The sequence below is a fragment of the Propithecus coquereli genome, unplaced genomic scaffold (assembly GCF_000956105.1).
Source record: "Propithecus coquereli isolate 6110/MARCELLA unplaced genomic scaffold, Pcoq_1.0 Scaffold122, whole genome shotgun sequence".
Lineage (NCBI taxonomy): Eukaryota > Metazoa > Chordata > Mammalia > Primates > Indriidae > Propithecus > Propithecus coquereli.
In genome coordinates, this window is record NW_012136303.1 from 2113189 (window position 1) to 2122829 (window position 9641).

Here is a 9641-nt window from a genome sequence, read left to right on the forward strand (position 1 = left end):
CCTCTTGCCTTAGCCCCTCCAGTAGCTGCAACTACAGGCGCACGTCACCATGCCTGACTGATTTTTCTATTTTTTGTAGAGACTGGGTCTTGCTCTTGCTCAGGTGTCTTGAACTCCTGAGCTCAAGCGATCTTCCGGCCTTGGCCTCCCAGAGTGCTAGGATTACAGATATGAGCCACTGCGCCTGGCTGGGAGAATAGTATCTTGAGGGAGTCTTTGCTAGTGCCTTTAAAGTATGTGGTCAGCCTGGGCAACATGCCAGACCCTGTCTGTAGGAAAAATTTAAAAATTACCGTGAGCCACCACACTCAGCAAGGTTTAATATTTTAAAACCAATCAATATAATCCACTGTATTAATAGTCTAAAGAAGCCTGACAGCTGCTCACACCTATAATATCACTCTTTGGGAGACCGAGGCAGGAGGATCACTAGAGGCCAGGAGTTCAAGACCAGGCTGGACAACATACTAAGACCCCCTATCGCTACAAAAAAATTTAAAAATTGGCGGTGTGTGGTGTGTGCCTATAGTCTTAGCTACTCAGGATGCTGAGGCAGGAGGATCGCTTAAGCCCAGGATTTCAAGATTACAGTGAGCTGTGATCACACCACTGCACTCCAGCCTAAGTGAGAGAGTGAGATCTGTCTTTACTTTTTTATTATTGATTTTTATTTTTTTTTTTAGCACACAGATGGTCATTGACTGCTGTCTTTAAATAAATAAATAGTCTAAGGAAGAAAAATCACATGATGTCAATTGATATCATGAAAGTATATGACAAGTTCATGATTTAAAAAACACTCAGAAAAATGGGAACAGAGGGGCACTTTATCAATTTGAGAAAGAGCATCTACAACAAAACCTATGGCTGGGAGAAAATATTTGCAAACTATCAGTCCCATTTGACAAGAGACTAATAACTAGAATATATAAAGAGCTCTAACAACTCAACAGGAAAAATATCAAATAATCTGATTGAAAATTGGGCAAAGGATCTGAATAGACATTTTTCAAAAGAAGACAGACAAATGGTCAACAGGTATATGAAAAAGTGCTAAACATCATTAGTCATTGAGAAATGTAAATCAAAACTGTAATGAGATATCATCTCACCCCGGTTAAAATGGCTTTTATGGAAAAGACAGGCAATCACAAATATTGGCGAAGATGTGGAGAAAGGGGAACCCTCCTGCGCTGTTGGTGGGAATGTAAACTAGTGCAACCACTATGGGGAACAGTATGCAAGTTCCTCAAAAACCTGAAAATAATACTCCATATGACTCAGCAATTCCACTGCTGGGTATATATCCAAAGGAGGGGAATTCAGTACATTGAAAAGATATCTGCACTCCCATATTTATTGCAGCATTATTCACAATAGTCAAGATCTGGAATCAACCTAAGTGTCCATCATCAGATGAATGGATAAAGAAATTGTGGTACAAATACACAATGGAATATTATTCAGCCACAAAAAGAATGGAATCCTGCCATTTGCCACAATATGTATGGAACTGAAGAACATTATATTAAGTGAAATAAGCCAAGCATAGAAAGACAAATCTCGCATGTTCTCACTCATATGTGGGAGCCAAATATTAAAATCAGTTGATTTCATGGAGACAGAGAGCAGAATGATGGTTACCAGAGGCTGGGAAGGGTAGCAGGGAGGGATAAAGTGGGGATGCTTAATGGGTGCAAAAATATAGTCAGGTAATTAAATAGATATATTTGGTTACCCTAACACTGCCCACTACACACCACAATGCACTGTAGTGTGCTGAAAGGGCTGAGTAAAGCCCTGCTGCCCACCACTCCCTCAGGTCTTGAAGACCCCCTACCCTCGGGAAGTCTTTGCTACCCACATGGCGTTGGCCCTCAGACAGGTCAGACATACAGACCAAGCAAAGGTGCCAGTGTCAATACACTTACTAAACAGTAGAAGGATTCAATTCCTTTTTCACTTTTAGGATAAAAAATGAATAAGGTCAGGTGCAGTGGCATGCACTTGTAGTCCCAGCTACTCGGGAGGCTGAGGTAGGAGAATCCTTTGAGTCCAGCAGTTCGAGGTCAGCTGGAGCAACACGGTGAGATCCTGTCTCTAACTTTAAAAAATGAATAGAGGGCACATGGTCGGTGGAGGGACGGAGCAAAGCAGCGGCCCGGGGTTGGGGAGATCGGGTCTGTGTGCTGTGAGCACTCAGCAGGCGGAGCCTCGCACAACGAGACCTGGCAAGAACCTGTTAAAAGTCAGTTTTTAGTGAAAAATAGTGGGCTAGAAACCAAAACTCACTTCTTCGCTAATTTGATATTGTGCAAGTCATCTTACCTCCCTGGATCTCAGTTGCTTCATCCGTAAAAAGGAGATAAAAATTCTTTACTGGTCTGAAGATGCGGTGGAGGACCATCCTACTACAATATTGTATTCTCTTGGTTACATGTCTACTTAACTGCTCTTCAAGCTGTGCCTACAGATATAGACAAGACAAAAGTACAAAATACTCACCCTGTGGAAAGCGCAAAGATAGGACCACCAGATACTGGACTTTATTATGATGAATATCTCAAGCAAGTGATTGATGTGCTGGAAACAGACCGACATTTCAGAGAAAAGCTCCAGAAAGCAGACGTAGAGGAAATAAAGAGTGGGAGGCTAAGCAAAGAGCTGGACTTAGTAAGTCATCATGTGAGGACAAAATTTGATGAACTGAAAAGACAAGAAGTAGGAAGGTTGCGAATGTTAATTAAAGCTAAATTGGATTCCTTTCAAGATATAGGCATGGACTGCCAATCTCTTCTTAAACAATTTGATCACCTAAACCACCTGAATGAATCCTGACAAGTTTGAATCCACAGATTTAGATAGGCTAAGCAAAGCGGCGACAAGTGATCTGGAAGACTATGACAAGACTCGACACGAAGAATTTAAAAAATATGAAATGATGAAGGAACGTGAAAGGAGAGAATATTTAAAAACACTGAATGAAGAAAGGAGAAAAGAAGAAGAATTTAAGTTTGAAGAAATGAAGAAAAAACATGAAAATTACCCCAAAGTTAATCATCCAGGAAGCAAAGATCAACTAAAAGAGGTATGGGAAGAGACTGATGGATTGGATCCTGATGACTTTGACCCCAAGACATTTTTCAAATTGCATGATGTCAATAGTGATGGATTCCCGGATGAACAAGAATTAGAAGCCCTGGCCGGGCGCAGTGGCTCACGCCTGTAATCCTAGCCCTCTGGGAGGCCGAGGCGGGTGGATCGCTCAAGGTCAGGAGTTCGAGACCAGCCTGAGCAAGAGCAAGACCCCGTCTCTACCAAAAAATAGAAAGAAATGATCTAGACAACTAAAAACATATATATATAGAAAAAATCAGCCAGGCGTGGTGGCGCATGCCTGTAATCCCAGCTACTCGGGAGGCTGAGGCAGAAGGATCGCTTGAGCCCAGGAGTTTGAGGTTGCTGTGAGCTAGGCTGACGCCACGGCACTCACTCTAGCCCGGGCAACAAAGCGAGACTCTGTCTCAAAAAAAAAAAAAAAAAAAAAAAAGAATTAGAAGCCCTATTTACTAAAGAGTTGGAGAAAGTATATGACCCCAAAAATGAAGAAGATGATATGGTAGAAATGGAAGAAGAAATGCTTAGAATGAGGGAACATGTAATGAGTGAGGTTGATACTAACAAAGACTGATTGGTGACTCCGGAAGAGTTTTTGAAAGCTACAGGAAAAAAAGAATTCTTGGAGCCAGATAGCTGGGAGACATTGGATCAGCAACAGTTCTTCACAGAGAAAGAGCTAAAAGAGTATGAAAATATTATTGCTTTACAAGAAAGTGAACTTAAGAAGAGGGCAGATGAGCTTCGGAAACAAAAAGAAGAGCTACAACGTCAGCATGACCAACTTGAGGCTCAGAAGCTGGAATATCATCAGGTCATACAGCAGATGGAACAAAAAAAATTACAAGGAATTCCTCCATCAGGGCCAACTGGGAAATTGAAGTTCCAGCCACACATTTAAAGTCCGAACTCCGCAAGAACTTGCAAGAAAGCTGTTAATTCAACATCTATTTTGTCTTTCTAGCTCCCTTCCTTTTTCTCTTTTCAATTAATATTTTAAAGCATATTTGGAATAAAGGAAGATACTTTTTTAAAAAAAAGAATAGAAATAGAAGATCTAGTATTTTCCTACTACGCCTCAATGGATGATCTTGTGATCATGCTGGCAAGAGTGTACCCCACTTTATAGACCACTATTCTGGGGGACAGGAAGCCAATGAATAGTTTTTAAGCAGGGGGAAGATACAGGCATATTTGTGCTTTCAAAAGATCATTCTGGCTATAGGGTGGGGACAGAGGGGGCACAGCTGGGCTGCATGATTGGACACTAGTGAGGAGGCTGGTGTACTGGTCTAGGTGGGAGATGGCAAAGGATAGGATCAGGCCATTGATCAGGCCATTGATCATGGGGTGGAGGGGATGGGTTTGAGAACTCTTTTGATGATAAAATGGGCAGTTGCTGGGTGAAGGGAAGTGCTAGCCAGCCAATGAAATGAAGCATATGGCTGGGCGTGATGGCTCATGCCTATAATCCCAGCACTTTGGGAGCCCGAGGTGACAGAATCACTTGAGGACAGGAATTCAAGACGAGCCTGAGAAACATACTGAGACCCCTTCTCTACAAAAATTAGCCCAGTGTAGTGGTGCATACCTATAGTCCCAGCTACTTCAGAGGCCTAGGCAGGAGGACTGCTTGAGCCCAGGAGTTGGAGGCTGCAGTGAGCTATGATTGTGCCACTGCACTCCAGACTGGGCAACAGAGCAAGATCCTGTCTTAAAAAAAAAAAAAAAAGACCGGGCATGGTGGCTCACACCTGTAATCCTAGCACTCTGGGAGGCCGAGGTGGGCGGATTGTTTGAGCTCAGGAGTTCGAAACCAGCCTGAGCAAGAGAGAGACCTCCATCTCTACTAAAAATAGAAAGAAATTAATCGGACAACTAAAAATATATAGAAAAAAATTAGCTGGGCATGGTGGCGCATGCCTGTAGTCCCAGCTACTCCAGAGGCTGAGGCAGGAGGATCGCTTGAGCCCAGGAGTTTGAGGTTGCTGTGAGCTAGGCTGATGCCACGGTACTCACTCTAGCCAGGGCAACAGAGTGAGACTCCGTCTCAAAAAAAAAAAAAAAAAAAAAAAAAAAAGAAGAGGTAGTGGAAAGAGATAAGGGTGCCTACCTCTACTTCTTCTGTTTACCATTGTTCTACAGGTCTAGCCAGTGCAGTAAAGCAAGAAAAAGGTGTCAGGATTGGAAAATAAGAAACAAAGTTGTTGGATGTGAGGGAGATCTGGCTGTGATATCTGTCACCCCATTGATCACCAGGGTTGATTCGGCCGATCTGGCTGGCTAGGTGGGTGTCCCCTTCTTTCCTCAGTTCTCCATGTTCATCCCTCCTGAAGCCGTGAGCTCAGTCAAAGAGGACAACCTTCTCCAATAGAGGAGGACCGTTCTTCAGTCAAGGATATACGAGTAGCTGCGCTCCCCTGCTAGAACCTCCAAACAAGCTCTCAAGAAACAAAATTGTCATTATTCACAGATGATGTGATTGTGTAAATAGTCAATACAAAAGAATTTATAGACAAGTAAGGGTTCAGCAAGGGTGCTAAGTAGATCAATCTACTAAAATCAATTCATTTCTATACATTTGCCACAAATATCTAAAAAATGAAAATTTAAAAAGTCAGATTTAAAATAACACAAAAATCACCTAGGAGTAAATCTAACAAAATATATTCAGGACCTTTTTCATTATTTTTTATTTTTTTCCCGAAAGAGTTAGGAAAAGGAATCAGGAACTTTTTAAATTTTCTTTTTTTTTTTTTTTTGAGACAGAGTCTCACTCTGTTACTTGGGCTAGAGTGCAGTGGCACAATCACAGCTCAATGTAACCTCGAACTCCTATTCAGGACCTTTATGGAGAACAATATAGAACTTTATTGAAAGTCATTAAAGAAGATCTACATAAATGGAGAAAAACTATAAATACACCATGTGTATACCATTTTAATGGATTAGAATACTCAATGACATAAAGATTTTGATTCTTCCCCCAAATAATTTATTGATTAATACAATTTCAGTAAAAATTCCAAAAAGCTTTTTTCCTCTAGAACTTGACAAGGTGATTCCAGAATTCTATGGATGTGTAACCATCTAAGGTAGCCAAGATAGTCTTGAAGAAGAACAAGGTGGGGGACTTCCCTAGATATCAAGATATCAAGATTTATTATAAAGCTCTAGTAATTTCAACAGTGAAGGGTTAGCATAGACCAGTGCCTCAGAATAGAGAGTACAGAACCAAATTCAAGTATTCGCAGGCACTTAATCAATGACAGAGATGGCACTGCAGGTACCTGGGGGAAGGATGCACTATTCATTAAGTAGTGCTGGGACAATTGTTTATCCATTTGGGAAAAGATGAAATAGAATTTCTGCCTCACACCATATACACATTTGAATTATCGAACTTTGAGATGTTATAGAAGAAATTCTGTATGATCTTGGGATTCCTAAAACAGTATAAAAACTCCCACTAACTCTAAAAGACAAAATTGATAAATTTGACCACATTAAAACAAAGAATTTCTGTTCATCAAAAAACAACATATAGAGGGTGAGAAAAGAAACCACAAATTTGGAGAAGATATTTGCAACACATATAGTTAGCAAAAGACTAGTATACAGAATATGTAAAGCATTCCTATTAATCGAAAAGAAAAAACAAACCACCTATTTTTAAATGCGCAAAGACATGAATGGAACTTTTACAAAGAGAGATTTGAGATTCTTCTCAAAGAGAAAAGATAGGTTACAACATATGAATAGATGCTTAACCTCATTAGTAGAGAAATACAAATTAAAACCACGATGGAATACCATTTCATACCCACCAGATTGGCAAAAAATTAGAATTTGATAATAGAAGTGCTGGCAAGGACATAGAACAACAAGAATTTTTATCCACTGTTTGTGGTAGTGTAGACTGATGCAACCACTTTGGAAAACAGTTTCATATTACCTAGTTAAGTCGGACATGAGCATATCCTATGATCAAGCAATTCAACTCCTAGATATATGTACACACAAGAATGTTAGAGCATTATTGTTTGTAGTAGCAAAAAACTGAAACAACCCAATGTCCACCAATAGCAGATTGTATAAATTGTGATATATTCATTCAGTGGATTATTATAGAAATGAAAATAAATGAAATGCATCTACAGCATCTACATGAATGACTCTCAAAAATAATGTTGAGAGAGAAAAGCAAGTTGCAGACAAATATATACAGTATAATTTCTTTTATACAAAGGCAAAAAACAGTCAAAACAAAACAATATATTATTTAGGGATAGTCATATAGGTAGAAAAACCCATTACGAAAAGCAAAGGAATAATTAAGACAAAAGTCATTGCTGTGGTAACTCCAGGGGTGTGGAGAAGAGGCATGTGATTGAGGAGGGACATAGGTGACTGCAGGAGTAAGGCAGTGTTTTATTCCACGGCACATGGGTCAACTGGATATAAGTGGTCACAGCAGCCATAAGTGTGAGCGAGATGGCCCAGGAAGAGAGAGCAGAGTAAGAGGAAAAAGGAACATCGACCCTTGAAGTTGTTGGAGGAGAAGGAGGAAGTTGCTAAGGCCAGAGAAGGAGCAGTGAGAGGAGAGTCAGGGAAGTGGGAGCCAAGAGCAGTGGTTGGTAGCAGGGAGGTGGGTTGGGATGCAGGCTGAGGCACACCAGTTACATTCCACCGGGTTCCCTGATGATCTTGGCTGGAGCAGTTTCAGCGGAGGCCTTGGGGGTGGAGACCACACAGCTGAGGACTGAACAGGATATGAGGAAATGCAGACCCAGTACGGGGACAACCCTGAAAAAGTTTGAGAGGGAGAGGAAGAAGGGAGGGTTGGGGTAGAGATGGGATGACTTGGGGTACAGATGGGGTAGCATGAAGGGGTGGAGAAATTCCTTGAGAAATGTAAAAGGGTCTTCAGGTGGCCAATTAAAACTGGAAAGAGATACATTTTCATACTCATCAGTCCAACAAAACCTTATGTCAGATGAGGGGTGACACAGATGTGGATCAACCAGCCCTTCCAGGCACTGCTGAGAGAGTAAATGGTAAAACTACCTTGGAAAGCAATTGGCAACATCTAGGAAAGTTAAAGATGCACCTTCAGCCCAGAAACTCCACCCAGAGAAACCCACTCACGGGCACCCGGAGACAAGTAAAGAAATGTTCATTGCTGCATATATGCAATAGCCACAGGCTGTGTACAGCCTACACATTAGCTAAACAGGACAACAGATAAATAAATCATGGTACGTATACAATAAAATACAGTCAGCCTCTGCATCACCAGGTTCTGCATCCGTGGGTTCAACCAAACTCAGAATGAAAATAGTCAATAAAAATAATAATACAAATTAAAAAACACAATATAACTATATACACTAAAAACACTATATAACTATACACAATATAACTATAGCTATTTACATAACATTTATATTTAATTAGGTATTATAAGTAATCTAGAGATGATTTAAAGTACACAGGAAAGTGTGCATAGGATATATGCAAATACTACCCTGTTCTATATTAATAGAAGGAACTTGAGCACAGGCAGATTTTGGTATCCACGGGGGTCTTAGAACCAATTCCCCCCACACCTGGGGATGACTGAACTGTATGGCAGCAAAAGTGAATTCACAAGCTACATGCATGACTCACTAATATAATGCTGACAGAAAATGGCAAGTTGCCTAAGGGTAAGTATGCCAACCTGAAAGGAAGACTGAAGAACAAAATTTGACTTAAAGAGTTTACTTGAGCCAAAAGTGAGGATAGATGCCTGGAAGACACAGACCCAAGTGACCTTAGATAAGAGCTCGGTTTGACCTTTGTTACAAGCAGGTTTTTAAAGGCAAAAAGGAAGGACAGGGAGTGGGCCCATACAAAGTTGTTTGTCAGGAATTCTCATTGGTTTACAGAAATATCATTGATTAGTGATTGGCTATACGTTCTTAAGGGTGTGGGTTATAGTGTCCCGTGCAGTGTGGCATTATTAGGCTAATTTACAGCTAGTGACAATAGCAAACAGTCTACAGAGATGAATGCGCAGCTCAAAGGCGGGAGTATGCCCTGATTGCTGGCTCATTTTAATGTCTTTTCTGATAATTTAAAAGGACTCATTCCTCAGATAAAAGTTCTTTTCTTTTTTCATTTACATAGAGGTTTTAAACACAGAAAGAACTTTTAAGAATCGTTTAATGACGTACACATACGTAATAAAAGGATAAAGAAATGCATGCAAATTTGCTTAAACTCAGGGTAGCGGTTACTTGGTTGAGGGGGAAGGTCAGGGATGTGCTAAGTACCTAACATACAGCAACTTTCTTCTCTTTTTTTTTTTTTAAATACAGCAACTTTCTTATAATCTGTGTGGTGGGTATCATTTGGCCCATTTTACAGATGAGGAAACTGAGGCTCAAGGAAGTGAACTGGCTGGAATTTCAGTTTCCCTTGGTTTTGACACTGAATTCACTGGCTGAACAAATGAAAGAACCGCTTGGGCTCGCTCTCAG

At 40.6% G+C, this 9641-nt stretch overlaps 1 pseudogene across 1 annotated transcript; it reads left to right on the plus strand.

Moving 5' to 3' along the window:
• Positions 1–2238: 2238 nt before the first annotated feature.
• On the plus strand, positions 2239–4118 carry LOC105827602 (annotated as a pseudogene). The gene is made up of 2 exons (XR_001138371.1): positions 2239–3212; positions 3561–4118. The product of XR_001138371.1 is annotated as a nucleobindin-2-like (transcript).
• Positions 4119–9641: the final 5523 nt, after the last annotated feature.